At 46.4% G+C, this 20,207-nt stretch overlaps 1 pseudogene; it reads left to right on the forward strand.

Annotated features, from left to right (window-relative positions):
- LOC135572975 (cytochrome P450 26B1-like) overlaps positions 1 to 19,135 on the forward strand; it is a 66,307-nt pseudogene extending 47,172 nt beyond the window's left edge.
- The last annotated feature ends 1,072 nt before the right edge of the window (positions 19,136 to 20,207 follow it).

Raw genomic sequence — 20,207 nt, forward strand, 5'->3', positions numbered from 1 at the left:
TGGTCTCTTGTCTGGTCTCTTGTCTGGTCTCTTGTCTGGTCTCTTGTCTTGTCTCTTGTCTGGTCTCTTGTCTTGTCTCTTGTCTTGTCTGTCTCTTGTCTGGTCTTTGTCTCTTGTCTGGTCTCTTGTCTCTTGTCTCTTGTCTCTTGTCTGGTCTCTTGTCTTGTCTCTTGTCTCTTGTCTGGTCTTTTGTCTCTTGTCTGGTCTCTCTTGTCTTGTCTCTTGTCTGGTCTCTTGTCTGGTCTCTTGTCTCTTGTCTGTCTCTTGTCTTGTCTCTTGTCTCTTGTCTGGTCTCTTGTCTTGTCTCTTGTCTCTTGTCTCTTGTCTGGTCTCTTGTCTGGTCTCTTGTCTGGTCTTTGTCTTGTCTCTTGTCTGGTCTCTTGTCTGGTCTCTTGTCTCTTTGTCTGGTCTCTTGTCTTGTCTCTTGTCTCTTGTCTGGTCTCTTGTCTTGTCTCTTGTCTGGTCTCTTGTCTTGTCTCTTGTCTGGTCTTGTCTGGTCTCTTGTCTTGTCTCTGTCTGTCTCTTGTCTCTTTGTCTGGTCTCTTGTCTGGTCTCTTGTCTCTTCTCTGTCTGTCTCTTGTCTGGTCTCTTGTCTTGTCTCTTCTCTGGTCTCTTGTCTGGTCTTGTCTCTTGTCTCTTGTCTGTCTCTTGTCTGGTCTCTTCTTGTCTTGTCTCTTGTCTGTCTCTTGTCTGGTCTCTTCTTGTCTCTTGTCTGGTCTCTTGTCTGGTCTCTTGTCTCTTGTCTGGTCTCTTGTCTTGTCTGGTCTTTGTCTTGTCTCTTGTCTGGTCTCTTGTCTGTCTTGTCTCTTGTCTGGTCTCTTGTCTGGTCTCTTGTCTTGTCTCTTGTCTTGTCTCTTGTCTGGTCTCTTGTCTGGTCTCTTGTCTGGTCTCTGGTCTTGTCTCTTGTCTGGTCTCTTCTGTCTCTCTTGTCTGGTCTCTTGTCTGGTCTCTTGTCTTGTCTTGTCTGGTCTCTTGTCTTGTCTCTTGTCTGTCTCTTGTCTGTCTCTTGTCTTGTCTCTTGTCTTGTCTCTTGTCTCTTGTCTGGTCTCTTGTCTGGTCTCTTGTCTCTTGTCTGGTCTCTTGTCTGGTCTCTTGTCTTGTCTGTCTCTTGTCTGGTCTCTTGTCTGGTCTCTTGTCTGGTCTCTTGTCTTGTCTCTTGTCTCTTGTCTTGTCTCTTGTCTTGTCTCTTGTCTGGTCTCTTGTCTGGTCTCTTGTCTGGTCTCTTGTCTCTTGTCTGGTCTCTTGTCTGGTCTCTTGTCTCTTGTCTGGTCTCTTGTCTCTCTTGTCTCTTGTCTGGTCTCTTGTCTTGTCTCTTGTCTTGTCTCTTGTCTTGGTCTCTTGTCTGGTCTCTTGTCTTGTCTTGTCTCTTGTCTGGTCTCTTGTCTGGTCTCTTGTCTTGTCTCTTCTCTTGTCTGGTCTCTTGTCTTGTCTCTTGTCTGGTCTCTTGTCTGGTCTCTTGTCTGTCTCTTGTCTTGTCTGGTCTCTTGTCTTGTCTCTTGTCTGGTCTCTTGTCTTGTCTGTCTTGTCTCTTGTCTGGTCTCTTTGTCTTGTCTCTTGTCTGGTCTCTTGTCTTGTCTCTTTGTCTGGTCTCTTGTCTTGTCTTTGTCTTGTCTCTTGTCTTGTCTCTTGTCTGGTCTCTTGTCTTGTCTCTTGTCTGGTCTCTTGTCTTGTCTCTTGTCTGGTCTCTTTGTCTGTCTTTGTCTGGTCTCTTGTCTTGTCTCTTGTCTGGTCTCTTGTCTTGTCTCTTGTCTGGTCTCTTGTCTTGTCTCTTGTCTTCTCTTGTCTGGTCTCTTGTCTGGTCTCTTGTCTGGTCTCTTGTCTGGTCTCTTGTCTCTTGTCTGGTCTCTTGTCTTGTCTCTTGTCTGGTCTCTTGTCTGGTCTCTTGTCTGGTCTCTTGTCTTGTCTCTTGTCTGGTCTCTTGTCTGGTCTCTTGTCTGTCTCTGTCTCTTGTCTGGTCTCTTGTCTTGTCTCTTGTCTGTCTCTTGTCTGGTCTCTTGTCTCTTGTCTGGTCTCTTGTCTTGTCTCTTGTCTCTTGTCTCTTGTCTTTGTCTGGTCTCTTGTCTGGTCTCTTGTCTCTTGTCTGGTCTTGTCTGGTCTCTTGTCTCTTGTCTGGTCTCTTGTCTTGTCTCTTGTCTCTTTGTCTGGTCTCTTGTCTTGTCTCTTGTCTGGTCTCTTGTCTTGTCTCTTGTCTGGTCTTTGTCTTGTCTCTTGTCTTTGTCTCTTGTCTTGTCTTTGTCTCTTGTCTGGTCTCTTGTCTGTCTCTTGTCTCTTGTCTGGTCTCTTGTCTTGTCTCTTGTCTGGTCTCTCTCTGTCTGTCTCTTGTCTGGTCTCTTGTCTTGTCTCTTGTCTCTTGTCTTGTCTCTTGTCTGGTCTTTGTCTCTTTTGTCTCTTGTCTCTTGTCTGGTCTCTTGTCTGGTCTCTCTGTCTTTGTCTCTTGTCTGGTCTCTTGTCTTGTCTCTTGTCTCTTGTCTGGTCTCTTGTCTGGTCTCTTGTCTCTTGTCTTGTCTCTTGTCTGGTCTCTTGTCTCTTGTCTGGTCTCTTGTCTGGTCTCTTGTCTTGTCTCTTGTCTTTGTCTGGTCTCTTGTCTTGTCTCTTGTCTGGTCTCTTGTCTCTTGTCTCTCTCTTGTCTGTCTCTTGTCTCTTGTCTTGTCTCTTGTCTTGTCTCTTGTCTTGTCTCTTGTCTGGTCTCTTGTCTGGTCTCTTGTCTCTTCTCTTTGTCTTGTCTCTTGTCTGGTCTCTTGTCTGGTCTCTGGTCTCTTGTCTGTCTCTTGTCTGGTCTCTTGTCTTGTCTCTTGTCTTGTCTCTTCTGGTCTCTTGTCTGGTCTCTTCTGTCTCTTGTCTTGTCTCTTGTCTGGTCTCTTGTCTGTCTCTTGTCTTGTCTCTTGTCTGGTGTCTCTTGTCTCTTGTCTGGTCTCTTGTCTGGTCTCTGTCTCTTGTCTGGTCTCTTGTCTTGTCTCTTGTCTGGTCTCTTGTCTCTTGTCTGGTCTCTTGTCTCTTGTCTGGTCTCTTGTCTCTTGTCTGTCTGGTCTCTTGTCTGGTCTCTTGTCTCTTGTCTGGTCTCTTGTCTTGTCTCTTGTCTCTTGTCTCTTGTCTGGTCTCTTGTCTTGTCTCTTGTCTCTTGTCTGGTCTCTTGTCTGGTCTCTTGTCTCTGCCTCTCTTGTCTTGTCTCTTGTCTTGTCTGGTCTCTTGTCTGGTCTCTTGTCTCTTGTCTGGTCTCTTGTCTTGTCTTTGTCTGGTCTCTTGTCTTGTCTGGTCTCTTGTCTTGTCTTTGTCTGGTCTTTGTCTTGTCTCTTGTCTGGTCTCTTGTCTGGTCTCTTGTCTGTCTCTTGATCTCTTGTCTGGTCTTTGTCTTGTCTCTTCTCTGGTCTCTTGTCTTGTCTCTGTCTGGTCTCTTGTCTTGTCTCTTGTCTGGTCTCTTGTCTGGTCTCTTGTCTCTTGTCTGGTCTCTTGTCTTGTCTCTTGTCTGGTCTCTTGTCTGGTCTCTTGTCTTGTCTTGTCTTGTCTGGTCTCTTCTGTCTCTTGTCTGGTCTCTTGTCTTGTCTCTTGTCTTGTCTCTTGTCTGGTCTCTTGTCTGTCTCTTGTCTGGTCTCTTGTCTGGTCTCTTGTCTTGTCTCTTGTCTTGTCTCTTGTCTGGTCTCTTGTCTGGTCTCTTGTCTGGTCTCTTGTCTGGTCTCTTGTCTTGTCTCTTGTCTGGTCTCTTGTCTCTTGTCTGGTCTCTTCTTGTCTTTGTCTGGTCTTTGTCTCTTGTCTGGTCTCTTGTCTGGTCTCTTGTCTCTTGTCTGGTCTCTTGTCTTGTCTCTTGTCTGGTCTCTTGTCTGGTCTCTTGTCTCTTGTCTGTCTCTTTGTCTGGTCTCTTGTCTGGTCTCTTGTCTCTTGTCTGGTCTCTTGTCTTGTCTCTTGTCTCTTGTCTGGTCTCTTGTCTGGTCTCTTGTCTCTTGTCTGGTCTCTTGTCTTGTCTCTTGTCTGGTCTCTTGTCTTGTCTCTTGTCTCTTGTCTGGTCTCTTGTCTGGTCTCTTGTCTCTTGTCTGGTCTTGTCTTGTCTGGTTGTCTTGTCTGGTCTCTTGTCTGGTCTCTTGTCTCTTGTCTGGTCTTTGTCTTGTCTCTTGTCTGGTCTCTTGTCTGGTCTTGTCTCTTGTCTTGTCTTTGTCTTGTCTCTTGTCTGGTCTCTTGTCTGGTCTTGTCTGGTCTCTTGTCTTGTCTCTTGTCTTGTCTCTTGTCTGGTCTCTTGTCTCTTGTCTGGTCTCTTGTCTTGTCTTGTCTGGTCTCTTGTCTTGTCTCTTGTCTGGTCTCTTGTCTTGTCTCTTGTCTGGTCTTTGTCTGGTCTCTTTGTCTGGTCTCTTGTCTTGTCTCTTGTCTGGTCTCTTGTCTGGTCTCTTGTCTCTTGTCTGGTCTCTTGTCTGGTCTTGTCTTGTCTCTTGTCTGGTCTCTTGTCTGGTCTTTGTCTCTTGTCTTTGTCTCTTGTCTTGTCTCTTGTCTTGTCTTGTCTTGTCTTGTCTCTTGTCTCTTGTCTGGTCTCTTGTCTGGTCTCTTGTCTGGTCTCTTGTCTGGTCTCTTGTCTTGTCTCTTGTCTGGTCTCTTGTCTTGTCTCTTGTCTGGTCTCTTGTCTGGTCTCTTGTCTCTTGTCTGGTCTCTTGTCTTGTCTCTTGTCTGGTCTCTTGTCTGGTCTCTTGTCTGGTCTCTTGTCTCTTGTCTGGTCTCTTGTCTTGTCTCTTGTCTGGTCTCTTGTCTGGTCTCTTGTCTCTTGTCTGGTCTCTTGTCTGGTCTCTTGTCTCTTGTCTGGTCTCTTGTCTTGTCTCTTGTCTGGTCTCTTGTCTGGTCTCTTGTCTCTTGTCTGGTCTCTTGTCTTGTCTCTTGTCTGGTCTTTGTCTGGTCTTTGTCTGGTCTCTTGTCTTGTCTCTGGTCTCTTGTCTGGTCTCTTGTCTCTTGTCTGGTCTCTTGTCTTGTCTCTTGTCTCTTGTCTCTTGTATCTTGTCTGGTCTCTTGTCTCTTGTCTGGTCTCTTGTCTGGTCTCTTGTCTCTTGTCTGGTCTCTTGTCTTGTCTCTTGTCTCTTGTCTGGTCTCTTGTCTGGTCTCTTGTCTCTTGTCTGGTCTCTTGTCTGGTCTCTTGTCTTGTCTCTTGTCTCTTGTCTGGTCTCTTGTCTGGTCTCTTGTCTCTTGTCTGGTCTCTTGTCTTGTCTCTTGTCTCTTGTCTCTTGTCTGGTCTCTTGTCTTGTCTCTTGTCTGGTCTCTTGTCTGGTCTCTTGTCTCTTGTCTTGTCTCTTGTCTTGTCTCTTGTCTGGTCTCTTGTCTGGTCTCTTGTCTGGTCTCTTGTCTGGTCTCTTGTCTTGTCTCTTGTCTGGTCTCTTGTCTGGTCTCTTGTCTGGTCTCTTGTCTGGTCTCTTGTCTTGTCTCTTCTCTGGTCTCTTGTCTTGTCTCTTGTCTGGTCTCTTGTCTTGTCTTGTCTGGTCTCTTGTTGTCTCTTGTCTCTTGTCTGGTCTCTTGTCTTGTCTCTTGTCTGGTCTCTTGTCTGGTCTCTTGTCTCTTGTCTGGTCTCTTGTCTGGTCTCTTGTCTTGTCTCTTGTCTGGTCTCTTGTCTGGTCTCTTGTCTGGTCTCTTGTCTCTTGTCTGGTCTCTTGTCTTGTCTCTTGTCTTGTCTCTTGTCTGGTCTCTTGTCTGGTCTCTTGTCTGGTCTCTTGTCTGGTCTCTTGTCTGGTCTCTTGTCTTGTCTCTTGTCTGGTCTCTTGTCTTGTCTCTTGTCTGGTCTCTTGTCTGGTCTCTTGTCTTGTCTGGTCTTTGTCTTGTCTCTTGTCTGGTCTCTTGTCTGGTCTCTTGTCTCTTGTCTGGTCTCTTGTCTGGTCTCTTGTCTTGTCTCTTGTCTGGTCTCTTGTCTTGTCTCTTGTCTCTTGTCTGGTCTCTTGTCTGGTCTTTGTCTCTTGTCTGGTCTCTTGTCTTGTCTCTTGTCTGGTCTCTTGTCTGGTCTCTTGTCTGGTCTCTCTTGTCTTGTCTCTTGTCTCTTTGTCTGGTCTCTTGTCTCTTGTCTGGTCTTTGTCTTGTCTCTGGTCTTGTCTGGTCTCTTGTCTCTTGTCTGGTCTCTTGTCTTGTCTCTTGTCTCTTGTCTCTTGTCTGGTCTCTTGTCTGGTCTCTTGTCTCTTGTCTGTCTCTTGTCTGGTCTCTTGTCTCTTGTCTGGTCTCTTGTCTTGTCTCTTGTCTCTTGTCTGGTCTCTTGTCTGGTCTCTTGTCTCTTGTCTGGTCTCTTGTCTGGTCTCTTGTCTTGTCTCTTGTCTCTTGTCTGGTCTCTTGTCTGGTCTCTTGTCTCTTGTCTGGTCTTTGTCTTGTCTCTTGTCTCTTGTCTCTTGTCTGGTCTCTTGTCTTGTCTCTTGTCTGGTCTCTTGTCTGGTCTCTTGTCTTGTCTCTTGTCTTGTCTCTTGTCTGGTCTCTTGTCTGGTCTCTTGTCTGGTCTCTTGTCTGGTCTCTTGTCTGGTCTCTTGTCTGGTCTCTTGTCTTGTCTCTTGTCTGGTCTCTTGTCTCTTGTCTGGTCTCTTGTCTTGTCTCTTGTCTGGTCTCTTGTCTCTTGTCTGGTCTCTTGTCTGGTCTCTTGTCTCTTGTCTGGTCTCTTGTCTTGTCTCTTGTCTGGTCTCTTGTCTGGTCTCTTGTCTCTTGTCTGGTCTCTTGTCTGGTCTCTTGTCTCTTGTCTGGTCTCTTGTCTTGTCTCTTGTCTGGTCTCTTGTCTGGTCTCTTGTCTCTTGTCTGGTCTCTTGTCTTGTCACTGGTCTCTTGTCTGGTCTCTTGTCTCTTGTCTGGTCTCTTGTCTTGTCTCTTGTCTCTTGTCTCTTGTCTGGTCTCTTGTCTGGTCTCTTGTCTCTTGTCTGGTCTCTTGTCTTGTCTCTTGTCTCTTGTCTGGTCTCTTGTCTGGTCTCTTGTCTCTTGTCTGGTCTCTTGTCTTGTCTCTTGTCTGGTCTCTTGTCTTGTCTCTTGTCTCTTGTCTTGTCTCTTGTCTTGTCTCTTGTCTGGTCTCTTGTCTGGTCTCTTGTCTGGTCTCTTGTCTGGTCTCTTGTCTTGTCTCTTGTCTGGTCTCTTGTCTGGTCTCTTGTCTGGTCTCTTGTCTGGTCTCTTGTCTTGTCTGTTCTCTGGTCTCTTGTCTTGTCTCTTGTCTCTTGTCTGGTCTCTTGTCTGGTCTCTTGTCTCTTGTCTTTTTTCTTGTCTTGTCTCTTGTCTGGTCTCTTGTCTTGTCTCTTGTCTCTTGTCTTGTCTCTTGTCTGGTCTCTTGTCTGGTCTCTTGTCTGGTCTCTTGTCTGGTCTCTTGTCTGGTCTCTTGTCTTGTCTCTTCTCTGGTCTCTTGTCTTGTCTCTTGTCTGGTCTCTTGTCTTGTCTCTTGTCTGGTCTCTTGTCTGGTCTCTTGTCTCTTGTCTGGTCTCTTGTCTTGTCTCTTGTCTGGTCTCTTGTCTGGTCTCTTGTCTGGTCTCTTGTCTGGTCTCTTGTCTTGTCTCTTCTCTGGTCTCTTGTCTTGTCTCTTGTGTGGTCTCTTGTCTTGTCTCTTGTCTGGTCTCTTGTCTGGTCTCTTGTCTCTTGTCTGGTCTCTTGTCTTGTCTCTTGTCTGGTCTCTTGTCTGGTCTCTTGTCTCTTGTCTGGTCTCTTGTCTGGTCTCTTGTCTGGTCTCTTGTCTGGTCTCTTGTCTTGTCTCTTGTCTGGTCTCTTGTCTGGTCTCTTGTCTGGTCTCTTGTCTGGTCTCTTGTCTTGTCTCTTCTCTGGTCTCTTGTCTTGTCTCTTGTCTGGTCTCTTGTCTTGTCTCTTGTCTGGTCTCTTGTCTCTTGTCTGGTCTCTTGTCTTGTCTCTTGTCTGGTCTCTTGTCTGGTCTCTTGTCTCTTGTCTGGTCTCTTGTCTGGTCTCTTGTCTTGTCTCTTGTCTGGTCTCTTGTCTGGTCTCTTGTCTCTTGTCTGGTCTCTTGTCTGGTCTCTTGTCTCTTGTCTGGTCTCTTGTCTTGTCTCTTGTCTTGTCTCTTGTCTGGTCTCTTGTCTGGTCTCTTGTCTGGTCTCTTGTCTGGTCTCTTGTCTTGTCTCTTGTCTGGTCTCTTGTCTTGTCTCTTGTCTGGTCTCTTGTCTGGTCTCTTGTCTCTTGTCTGGTCTCTTGTCTTGTCTCTTGTCTGGTCTCTTGTCTGGTCTCTTGTCTGGTCTCTTGTCTGGTCTCTTGTCTGGTCTCTTGTCTTGTCTCTTGTCTTGTCTCTTGTCTGGTCTCTTGTCTGGTCTCTTGTCTGGTCTCTTGTCTGGTCTCTTGTCTTGTCTCTTGTCTGGTCTCTTGTCTCTTGTCTGGTCTCTTGTCTTGTCTCTTGTCTGGTCTCTTGTCTCTTGTCTGGTCTCTTGTCTGGTCTCTTGTCTCTTGTCTGGTCTCTTGTCTTGTCTCTTGTCTGGTCTCTTGTCTGGTCTCTTGTCTGGTCTCTTGTCTCTTGTCTGGTCTCTTGTCTTGTCTCTTGTCTCTTGTCTGGTCTCTTGTCTGGTCTCTTGTCTCTTGTCTGGTCTCTTGTCTTGTCTCTTGTCTCTTGTCTCTTGTCTGGTCTCTTGTCTTGTCTCTTGTCTCTTGTCTGGTCTCTTGTCTGGTCTCTTGTCTCTTGCCTGGTCTCTTGTCTTGTCTCTTGTCTCTTGTCTGGTCTCTTGTCTGGTCTCTTGTCTCTTGTCTGGTCTCTTGTCTTGTCTCTTGTCTGGTCTCTTGTCTTGTCTCTTGTCTCTTGTCTTGTCTCTTGTCTGGTCTCTTGTCTTGTCTCTTGTCTTCTCTTTGTCTGGTCTCTTGTCTGGTCTCTTGTCTGGTCTCTTGTCTGGTCTCTTCTTGTCTCTTCTCTGGTCTCTTGTCTTGTCTCTTGTCTGGTCTCTTGTCTTGTCTCTTCTGTCTCTTGTCTGGTCTCTTGTCTCTTGTCTGGTCTCTTGTCTTGTCTCTTGTCTGGTCTCTTGTCTGGTCTCTTGTCTCTGTCTTGTCTCTTGTCTCTTGTCTGGTCTCTTGTCTGGTCTCTTGTCTCTTGTCTGGTCTCTTGTCTTGTCTCTTGTCTCTTGTCTCTTGTCTGGTCTCTTGTCTTGTCTCTTGTCTTTGTCTCTTGTCTGGTCTCTTGTCTCTTTGCCTGGTCTCTTGTCTTGTCTCTTGTCTCTTGTCTGGTCTCTTGTCTGGTCTCTTGTCTGGTCTCTTGTCTTGTCTCTTGTCTGGTCTCTTGTCTTGTCTCTTGTCTCTTGTCTTGTCTCTTGTCTGGTCTCTTGTCTTGTCTCTTGTCTGGTCTCTTGTCTGGTCTCTTGTCTGGTCTCTTGTCTGGTCTCTTGTCTGGTCTCTTGTCTTGTCTCTTCTCTGGTCTCTTGTCTTGTCTCTTGTCTGGTCTCTTGTCTTGTCTCTTGTCTGGTCTCTTGTCTGGTCTCTTGTCTCTTGTCTGGTCTCTTGTCTTGTCTCTTGTCTGGTCTCTTGTCTGGTCTCTTGTCTCTTGTCTTGTCTCTTGTCTGGTCTCTTGTCTGGTCTCTTGTCTGGTCTCTTGTCTTGTCTCTTGTCTTGTCTCTTGTCTGGTCTCTTGTCTGGTCTCTTGTCTGGTCTCTTGTCTGGTCTCTTGTCTTGTCTCTTGTCTTGTCTCTTGTCTGGTCTCTTGTCTGGTCTCTTGTCTGGTCTCTTGTCTTGTCTCTTGTCTGGTCTCTTGTCTCTTGTCTGGTCTCTTGTCTTGTCTCTTGTCTGGTCTCTTGTCTCTTGTCTGGTCTCTTGTCTGGTCTCTTGTCTCTTGTCTGGTCTCTTGTCTTGTCTCTTGTCTGGTCTCTTGTCTGGTCTCTTGTCTCTTGTCTGGTCTCTTGTCTTGTCTCTTGTCTGGTCTCTTGTCTCTTGTCTGGTCTCTTGTCTTGTCTCTTGTCTCTTGTCTGGTCTCTTGTCTGGTCTCTTGTCTCTTGTCTGGTCTCTTGTCTTGTCTCTTGTCTCTTGTCTCTTGTCTGGTCTTGTCTTGTCTCTTGTCTGGTCTCTGTCTGGTCTCTTGTCTCTTGTCTTGTCTCTTGTCTCTTGTCTGGTCTCTTGTCTGGTCTCTTGTCTCTTGTCTGGTCTCTTGTCTTGTCTCTTGTCTGGTCTCTTGTCTTGTCTCTTGTCTTGTCTCTTGTCTGGTCTCTTGTCTGGTCTCTTGTCTGGTCTCTTGTCTTGTCTCTTGTCTGGTCTCTTGTCTGGTCTCTTGTCTGGTCTCTTGTCTGGTCTCTTGTCTGGTCTCTTGTCTCTTCTCTGGTCTCTTGTCTTGTCTCTTGTCTGGTCTCTTGTCTTGTCTCTTGTCTGGTCTCTTGTCTGGTCTCTTGTCTCTTGTCTGGTCTCTTGTCTTGTCTCTTGTCTGGTCTCTTGTCTGGTCTCTTGTCTCTTGTCTGGTCTCTTGTCTGGTCTCTTGTCTTGTCTCTTGTCTGGTCTCTTGTCTGGTCTCTTGTCTCTTGTCTGGTCTCTTGTCTGGTCTCTTGTCTCTTGTCTGGTCTCTTGTCTTGTCTCTTGTCTTGTCTCTTGTCTGGTCTCTTGTCTGGTCTCTTGTCTGGTCTCTTGTCTGGTCTCTTGTCTGGTCTCTTGTCTTGTCTCTTGTCTGGTCTCTTGTCTTGTCTCTTGTCTGGTCTCTTGTCTGGTCTCTTGTCTCTTGTCTGGTCTCTTGTCTTGTCTCTTGTCTGGTCTCTTGTCTGGTCTCTTGTCTGGTCTCTTGTCTCTTGTCTGGTCTCTTGTCTTGTCTCTTGTCTGGTCTCTTGTCTGGTCTCTTGTCTCTTGTCTGGTCTCTTGTCTGGTCTCTTGTCTCTTGTCTGGTCTCTTGTCTTGTCTCTTGTCTGGTCTCTTGTCTGGTCTCTTGTCTCTTGTCTGGTCTCTTGTCTTGTCTCTTGTCTGGTCTCTTGTCTTGTCTCTTGTCTGGTCTCTTGTCTTGTCTCTGGTCTCTTGTCTGGTCTCTTGTCTCTTGTCTGGTCTCTTGTCTTGTCTCTTGTCTCTTGTCTCTTGTCTCTTGTATCTTGTCTGGTCTCTTGTCTCTTGTCTGGTCTCTTGTCTGGTCTCTTGTCTCTTGTCTGGTCTCTTGTCTTGTCTCTTGTCTCTTGTCTGGTCTCTTGTCTGGTCTCTTGTCTCTTGTCTGGTCTCTTGTCTGGTCTCTTGTCTTGTCTCTTGTCTCTTGTCTGGTCTCTTGTCTGGTCTCTTGTCTCTTGTCTGGTCTCTTGTCTTGTCTCTTGTCTCTTGTCTCTTGTCTGGTCTCTTGTCTTGTCTCTTGTCTGGTCTCTTGTCTGGTCTCTTGTCTTGTCTCTTGTCTTGTCTCTTGTCTGGTCTCTTGTCTGGTCTCTTGTCTGGTCTCTTGTCTGGTCTCTTGTCTGGTCTCTTGTCTTGTCTCTTGTCTGGTCTCTTGTCTCTTGTCTGGTCTCTTGTCTTGTCTCTTGTCTGGTCTCTTGTCTCTTGTCTGGTCTCTTGTCTGGTCTCTTGTCTCTTGTCTGGTCTCTTGTCTTGTCTCTTGTCTGGTCTCTTGTCTGGTCTCTTGTCTCTTGTCTGGTCTCTTGTCTGGTCTCTTGTCTCTTGTCTGGTCTCTTGTCTTGTCTCTTGTCTGGTCTCTTGTCTGGTCTCTTGTCTCTTGTCTGGTCTCTTGTCTTGTCACTGGTCTCTTGTCTGGTCTCTTGTCTCTTGTCTGGTCTCTTGTCTTGTCTCTTGTCTCTTTTCTCTTGTCTGGTCTCTTGTCTTGTCTCTTGTCTCTTGTCTGGTCTCTTGTCTGGTCTCTTGTCTCTTGTCTGGTCTCTTGTCTTGTCTCTTGTCTCTTGTCTGGTCTCTTGTCTGGTCTCTTGTCTCTTGTCTGGTCTCTTGTCTTGTCTCTTGTCTGGTCTCTTGTCTTGTCTCTTGTCTCTTGTCTTGTCTCTTGTCTTGTCTCTTGTCTGGTCTCTTGTCTGGTCTCTTGTCTGGTCTCTTGTCTGGTCTCTTGTCTTGTCTCTTGTCTGGTCTCTTGTCTGGTCTCTTGTCTGGTCTCTTGTCTGGTCTCTTGTCTTGTCTGTTCTCTGGTCTCTTGTCTTGTCTCTTGTCTGGTCTCTTGTCTTGTCTCTTGTCTGGTCTCTTGTCTGGTCTCTTGTCTCTTGTCTGGTCTCTTGTCTTGTCTCTTGTCTGGTCTCTTGTCTGGTCTCTTGTCTTGTCTCTTGTCTTGTCTCTTGTCTGGTCTCTTGTCTGGTCTCTTGTCTGGTCTCTTGTCTGGTCTCTTGTCTGGTCTCTTGTCTTGTCTCTTGTCTGGTCTCTTGTCTCTTGTCTGGTCTCTTGTCTTGTCTCTTGTCTGGTCTCTTGTCTGGTCTCTTGTCTTGTCTCTTGTCTGGTCTCTTGTCTGGTCTCTTGTCTGGTCTCTTGTCTCTTGTCTGGTCTCTTGTCTGGTCTCTTGTCTCTTGTCTGGTCTCTTGTCTTGTCTCTTGTCTCTTGTCTGGTCTCTTGTCTGGTCTCTTGTCTCTTGTCTGGTCTCTTGTCTTGTCTCTTGTCTCTTGTCTCTTGTCTGGTCTCTTGTCTTGTCTCTTGTCTGGTCTCTTGTCTGGTCTCTTGTCTCTTGTCTGGTCTCTTGTCTGGTCTCTTGTCTCTTGTCTGGTCTCTTGTCTTGTCTCTTGTCTCTTGTCTCTTGTCTGGTCTCTTGTCTTGTCTCTTGTCTGGTCTCTTGTCTGGTCTCTTGTCTCTTGTCTTGTCTCTTGTCTGGTCTCTTGTCTGGTCTCTTGTCTGGTCTCTTGTCTTGTCTCTTGTCTTGTCTCTTGTCTTGTCTCTTGTCTTGTCTCTTGTCTGGTCTCTTGTCTCTTGTCTGGTCTCTTGTCTTGTCTCTTGTCTGGTCTCTTGTCTCTTGTCTGGTCTCTTGTCTTGTCTCTTGTCTGGTCTCTTGTCTGGTCTCTTGTCTGGTCTCTTGTCTGGTCTCTTGTCTTGTCTCTTGTCTGGTCTCTTGTCTGGTCTCTTGTCTGGTCTCTTGTCTGGTCTCTTGTCTTGTCTCTTCTCTGGTCTCTTGTCTTGTCTCTTGTCTGGTCTCTTGTCTTGTCTCTTGTCTGGTCTCTTGTCTGGTCTCTTGTCTCTTGTCTGGTCTCTTGTCTTGTCTCTTGTCTGGTCTCTTGTCTCTTGTCTGGTCTCTTGTCTTGTCTCTTGTCTGGTCTCTTGTCTGGTCTCTTGTCTTGTCTCTTGTCTTGTCTCTTGTCTGGTCTCTTGTCTGGTCTCTTCTCTTGTCTCTTGTCTGGTCTCTTGTCTCTTGTCTGGTCTCTTGTCTTGTCTCTTGTCTGGTCTCTTGTCTCTTGTCTGGTCTCTTGTCTTGTCTCTTGTCTGGTCTCTTGTCTGGTCTCTTGTCTGGTCTCTTGTCTTGTCTCTTGTCTGGTCTCTTGTCTGGTCTCTTGTCTGGTCTCTTGTCTGGTCTCTTGTCTTGTCTCTTCTCTGGTCTCTTGTCTTGTCTCTTGTCTGGTCTCTTGTCTTGTCTCTTGTCTGGTCTCTTGTCTGGTCTCTTTTCTCTTGTCTGGTCTCTTGTCTTGTCTCTTGTCTGGTCTCTTGTCTGGTCTCTTGTCTCTTGTCTGGACTCTTGTCTTGTCTCTTGTCTTGTCTCTTGTCTGGTCTCTTGTCTGGTCTCATGTCTGGTCTCTTGTCTGGTCTCTTGTCTGGTCTCTTGTCTTGTCTCTTGTCTGGTCTCTTGTCTTGTCTCTTGTCTGGTCTCTTGTCAGGTCTCTTGTCTCTTGTCTGTTCTCTTGTCTTGTCTCTTGTCTGGTCTCTTGTCTGGTCTCTTGTCTTGTCTCTTGTCTGGTCTCTTGTCTTGTCTCTTGTCTCTTGTCTGGTCTCTTGTCTGGTCTCTTGTCTCTTGTCTGGTCTCTTGTCTCTTGTCTGGTCTCTTGTCTTGTCTCTTGTCTCTTGTCTGGTCTCTTGTCTGGTCTGTTGTCTCTTGTCTGGTCTCTTGTCTTGTCTCTTGTCTCTTGTCTCTTGTCTGGTCTCTTGTCTTGTCTCTTGTCTGGTCTCTTGTCTGGTCTCTTGTCTCTTGTCTTGTCTCTTGTCTGGTCACTTGTCTGGTCTCTTGTCTGGTCTCTTGTCTTGTCTCTTGTCTTGTCTCTTGTCTGGTCTCTTGTCTGGTCTCTTGTCTGGTCTCTTGTCTGGTCTCTTGTCTGGTCTCTTGTCTTGTCTCTTGTCTGGTCTCTTGTCTCTTGTCTGGTCTCTTGTCTGGTCTCTTGTCTCTTGTCTGGTCTCTTGTCTTGTCTCTTGTCTGGTCTCTTGTCTGGTCTCTTGTCTCTTGTCTGGTCTCTTGTCTGGTCTCTTGTCTCTTGTCTGGTCTCTTGTCTTGTCTCTTGTCTGGTCTCTTGTCTGGTCTCTTGTCTCTTGTCTGGTCTCTTGTCTTGTCTCTTGTCTCTTGTCTGGTCTCTTGTCTGGTCTCTTGTCTCTTGTCTGGTCTCTTGTCTTGTCTCTTGTCTCTTGTCTCTTGTCTGGTCTCTTTTCTTGTCTCTTGTCTCTTGTCTGGTCTCTTGTCTGGTCTCTTGTCTCTTGTCTGGTCTCTTGTCTTGTCTCTTGTCTCTTGTCTGGTCTCTTGTCTGGTCTCTTGTCTCTTGTCTGGTCTCTTGTCTTGTCTCTTGTCTGGTCTCTTGTCTTGTCTCTTGTCTCTTGTCTTGTCTCTTGTCTTGTCTCTTGTCTGGTCTCTTGTCTGGTCTCTTGTCTGGTCTCTTGTCTGGTCTCTTGTCTTGTATCTTGTCTGCTCTCTTGTCTGGTCTCTTGTCTGGTCTCTTGTCTGGTCTCTTGTCTTGTCTCTTCTCTGGTCTCTTGTCTGGTCTCTTGTCTGGTCTCTTGTCTCTTGTCTGGTCTCTTGTCTTGTCTCTTGTCTGGTCTCTTGTCTCTTGTCTGGTCTCTTGTCTTGTCTCTTGTCTGGTCTCTTGTCTGGTCTCTTGTCTTGTCTCTTGTCTTGTCTCTTTTCTGGTCTCTTGTCTGGTCTCTTGTCTTGTCTCTTGTCTGGTCTCTTGTCTCTTGTCTGGTCTCTTGTCTTGTCTCTTGTCTGGTCTCTTGTCTCTTGTCTGGTCTCTTGTCTTGTCTCTTGTCTGGTCTCTTGTCTGGTCTCTTGTCTGGTCTCTTGTCTTGTCTCTTGTCTGGTCTCTTGTCTGGTCTCTTGTCTGGTCTCTTGTCTGGTCTCTTGTCTTGTCTCTTCTCTGGTCTCTTGTCTTGTCTCTTGTCTGGTCTCTTGTCTTGTCTCTTGTCTGGTCTCTTGTCTGGTCTCTTTTCTCTTATCTGGTCTCTTGTCTTGTCTCTTGTCTGGTCTCTTGTCTGGTCTCTTGTCTCTTGTCTGGACTCTTGTCTTGTCTCTTGTCTTGTCTCTTGTCTGGTCTCTTGTCTTGTCTCTTGTCTGGTCTCTTGTCTGGTCTCTTGTCTCTTGTCTGTTCTCTTGTCTTGTATCTTGTCTGGTCTCTTGTCTGGTCTCTTGTCTTGTCTCTTGTCTGGTCTCTTGTCTTGTCTCTTGTCTCTTGTCTGGTCTCTTGTCTGGTCTCTTGTCTCTTGTCTGGTCTCTTGTCTCTTGTCTGGTCTCTTGTCTTGTCTCTTGTCTCTTGTCTGGTCTCTTGTCTGGTCTGTTGTCTCTTGTCTGGTCTCTTGTCTTGTCTCTTGTCTCTTGTCTCTTGTCTGGTCTCTTGTCTTGTCTCTTGTCTGGTCTCTTGTCTGGTCTCTTGTCTCTTGTCTTGTCTCTTGTCTGGTCACTTGTCTGGTCTCTTGTCTGGTCTCTTGTCTTGTCTCTTGTCTTGTCTCTTGTCTGGTCTCTTGTCTGGTCTCTTGTCTGGTCTCTTGTCTGGTCTCTTGTCTGGTCTCTTGTCTTGTCTCTTGTCTGGTCTCTTGTCTCTTGTCTGGTCTCTTGTCTGGTCTCTTGTCTCTTGTCTGGTCTCTTGTCTTGTCTCTTGTCTGGTCTCTTGTCTGGTCTCTTGTCTCTTGTCTGGTCTCTTGTCTGGTCTCTTGTCTCTTGTCTGGTCTCTTGTCTTGTCTCTTGTCTGGTCTCTTGTCTGGTCTCTTGTCTCTTGTCTGGTCTCTTGTCTTGTCTCTTGTCTCTTGTCTGGTCTCTTGTCTGGTCTCTTGTCTCTTGTCTGGTCTCTTGTCTCTTGTCTGGTCTCTTGTCTGGTCTCTTGTCTGGTCTCTTTTCTCTTGTCTGGTCTCTTGTCTTGTCTCTTGTCTGGTCTCTTGTCTGGTCTCTTGTCTCTTGTCTGGACTCTTGTCTTGTCTCTTGTCTTGTCTCTTGTCTGGTCTCTTGTCTGGTCTCTTGTCTGGTCTCTTGTCTGGTCTCTTGTCTTGTCTCTTGTCTGGTCTCTTGTCTTGTCTCTTGTCTGGTCTCTTGTCTGGTCTCTTGTCTCTTGTCTGTTCTCTTGTCTTGTCTCTTGTCTGGTCTCTTGTCTGGTCTCTTGTCTTGTCTCTTGTCTGGTCTCTTGTCTTGTCTCTTGTCTCTTGTCTGGTCTCTTGTCTTGTCTCTTGTCTGGTCTCTTGTCTCTTGTCTGGTCTCTTGTCTGGTCTCTTGTCTCTTGTCTGGTCTCTTGTCTTGTCTCTTGTCTGGTCTCTTGTCTGGTCTCTTGTCTCTTGTCTGGTCTCTTGTCTGGTCTCTTGTCTCTTGTCTGGTCTCTTGTCTTGTCTCTTGTCTGGTCTCTTGTCTGGTCTCTTGTCTCTTGTCTGGTCTCTTGTCTTGTCTCTTGTCTCTTGTCTGGTCTCTTGTCTGGTCTCTTGTCTCTTGTCTGGTCTCTTGTCTCTTGTCTGGTCTCTTGTCTGGTCTCTTGTCTGGTCTCTTTTCTCTTGTCTGGTCTCTTGTCTTGTCTCTTGTCTGGTCTCTTGTCTGGTCTCTTGTCTCTTGTCTGGACTCTTGTCTTGTCTCTTGTCTTGTCTCTTGTCTGGTCTCTTGTCTGGTCTCTTGTCTGGTCTCTTGTCTGGTCTCTTGTCTTGTCTCTTGTCTGGTCTCTTGTCTTGTCTCTTGTCTGGTCTCTTGTCTGGTCTCTTGTCTCTTGTCTGTTCTCTTGTCTTGTCTCTTGTCTGGTCTCTTGTCTGGTCTCTTGTCTTGTCTCTTGTCTGGTCTCTTGTCTTGTCTCTTGTCTCTTGTCTGGTCTCTTGTCTGGTCTCTTGTCTCTTGTCTGGTCTCTTGTCTCTTGTCTGGTCTCTTGTCTTGTCTCTTGTCTCTTGTCTGGTCTCTTGTCTGGTCTGTTGTCTCTTGTCTGGTCTCTTGTCTTGTCTCTTGTCTCTTGTCTCTTGTCTGGTCTCTTGTCTTGTCTCTTGTCTGGTCTCTTGTCTGGTCTCTTGTCTCTTGTCTGGTCACTTGTCTGGTCTCTTGTCTGGTCTCTTGTCTTGTCTCTTGTCTTGTCTCTTGTCTGGTCTCTTGTCTGGTCTCTTGTCTGGTCTCTTGTCTGGTCTCTTGTCTGGTCTCTTGTCTTGTCTCTTGTCTGGTCTCTTGTCTCTTGTCTGGTCTCTTGTCTGGTCTCTTGTCTCTTGTCTGGTCTCTTGTCTTGTCTCTTGTCTGGTCTCTTGTCTGGTCTCTTGTCTCTTGTCTGGTCTCTTGTCTGGTCTCTTGTCTCTTGTCTGGTCTCTTGTCTTGTCTCTTGTCTGGTCTCTTGTCTGGTCTCTTGTCTCTTGTCTGGTCTCTTGTCTTGTCTCTTGTCTCTTGTCTGGTCTCTTGTCTGGTCTCTTGTCTCTTGTCTGGTCTCTTGTCTTGTCTCTTGTCTCTTGTCTCTTGTCTGGTCTCTTTTCTTGTCTCTTGTCTCTTGTCTGGTCTCTTGTCTGGTCTCTTGTCTCTTGTCTGGTCTCTTGTCTTGTCTCTTGTCTCTTGTCTGGTCTCTTGTCTGGTCTCTTGTCTCTTGTCTGGTCTCTTGTCTTGTCTCTTGTCTGGTCTCTTGTCTTGTCTCTTGTCTCTTGTCTTGTCTCTTGTCTTGTCTCTTGTCTGGTCTCTTGTCTGGTCTCTTGTCTGGTCTCTTGTCTGGTCTCTTGTCTTGTCTCTTGTCTGGTCTCTTGTCTGGTCTCTTGTCTGGTCTCTTGTCTGGTCTCTTGTCTTGTCTCTTCTCTGGTCTCTTGTCTTGTCTCTTGTCTGGTCTCTTGTCTTGTCTCTTGTCTGGTCTCTTGTCTGGTCTCTTGTCTCTTGTCTGGTCTCTTGTCTTGTCTCTTGTCTGGTCTCTTGTCTGGTCTCTTGTCTCTTGTCTGGTCTATTGTCTGGTCTCTTGTCTTGTCTCTTGTCTGGTCTCTTGTCTGGTCTCTTGTCTTGTCTCTTGTCTGGTCTCTTGTCTGGTCTCTTGTCTTGTCTCTTCTCTGGTCTCTTGTCTCTTGTCTCTCAGCACGTTGTTAAGTGAAAATGTGCTGTTTCTAAATGAGTCTCTCCGTCCCCAGGGGGTACAGATCCCGAAGGGTTGGAGTGTGATGTACAGCATCAGAGACACACACGATACCTCCTCCGTCTTCAAGGACGTGGACGCCTTTGACCCCGACCGCTTCTCCCAGGAACGCTGCGAGGACAAGGAGGGACGCTTCCACTACCTCCCGTTCGGCGGCGGCATCCGCTCCTGTCTCGGGAAACAGCTCGCCACTCTCTTCCTCCGTATACTGGCCATCGAGCTGGCCAGCACCAGCCGGTTTGAGTTGGCGACCCGGAATTTTCCTAGAGTGGTGACGGTGCCGGTGGTTCATCCGGTGGACGGGTTGAAGGTGAAGTTCTACGGTCTGGATTCTAACCAGAATGAGATTTCATCCGATCTCCTAGCCGACATCAAGACGGAAGAGCTACCGGGAGCCGCGGTGTAGATCGTTGATCTGGATTGGACGAAGCAAGGAGGAAGGAGGAAGGGAGGCATGGAGGAGAAAGGAGAGTGAAGAGGAGGATGGATGGAGGATATGACAGAAATAACAAATGAGGATGGGAGACTGAGAGGGGTTTAGTTTCCTTTTTTTTCATTCTACTGATGTCTTGGAATGTCGGAGGTCTCCTTTGAACTCTAAAAAGGAACATTCAGAATTCCGATTCCTTCTCTTTGTCGTTTTGTTGTCAGTTGTCAGAACTTTCTGGGAGAGAAAGAAGTACAGAAGCTGCCAAAAAAAAGTTTATAATATCTATTCCTTTTGTTTTCCAATAAATATACAAAACTATGTATGACTAAATTGAAAAGTTATGTAATATAATCAATGATTAAAAAAAATATAGAAAGTAACATTAGGTGAAGTTATGCGCAATTAGGAAACAGATTTGTAGAGAAGTGTATTTGGATGGAGGGATGAAAGAAAGAAAGAAAGAAAGAAAGAAAGAAAGAAAGAAAGAAAGAAAGAAAGAAAGAAAGAAAGAAAGAAAGAAAGAAAGAAAGAAAGAAAGAAAGAAAGAAAGAAAGAAAGAAAGGAGGGAGGGAGGGAGGGAGAAAGGATAAAACAGGGTAAAATGGTTTATGAACATTTGGGAAATAATAAGAGAGACAGAGACAGAGACAGAGACAGAGAGAGACAGAGACAGAGACAGAGACAGAGACAGAGAGAGACAGAGACAGAGACAGAGACAGAGAGACAGACAGAGACAGAGACAGAGACAGAGAGAGAGACAGAGAGAGACAGACAGAGAGAGAGAGAGAGAGAGAGAGAGAGAGATGGGTATATTTTGTTTTAAGGCCTGGGGGTGATATATGTATTGCATGGTGCTTTAGCTCCAGTCTTGACAAGCTATATCATGTTCCTCCAGCCCTGCACTAACCTACCTGTCTTAAACAATCAACCTATCACCTATCACAATTCGGTCAATTAGCCTGGGCTGGGTCTTAGCGCTGGGATGGGTACAAAACCCAGGAACTGGACTTTGACTATCTAGAAGTGGAGTTGAAACAGTGACCCTAGAGGACTTCAGGGAAGGAGATACTGAAACGCTGGAACGGCATTTCAGTGTGTTGGATAACTCAGGTGGGGAAGCGGATCTTTCCTTGGATGGATTTTAAGGACTTGATTTCTTTGTTTTTACTGCACATAAGAAAGTGACTATACGTTGTTATTAACCTGGTTCCTTCCTCCTTCCAACCCTCAAACCTGTGATGTTATATGCAGACCTGTGTCTGTCAGTTGGGCCTGAGGACTGGACTTCTTATGGACACAACAAAGCTAAGTCGGAGAGAGAGGGAGGGAGAGTGTCGTTGACCTCTGTGGAACGCCATGGTAACATTTTGACATTGCTGCTCCTCTTTATCAACACTAAAAATGCAAAAAAAAAAAATCTACAAACTTTATTAGCTAACTAGATTAAACAACGTGCGCCGATATCAAAATCAGTCTCAGAACTTATTGCTAACTCAAACATCAAGAAA

The sequence above is a fragment of the Oncorhynchus nerka genome, linkage group LG8 (assembly GCF_034236695.1).
Source record: "Oncorhynchus nerka isolate Pitt River linkage group LG8, Oner_Uvic_2.0, whole genome shotgun sequence".
Taxonomy (NCBI): Eukaryota; Metazoa; Chordata; class Actinopteri; order Salmoniformes; family Salmonidae; genus Oncorhynchus; species Oncorhynchus nerka.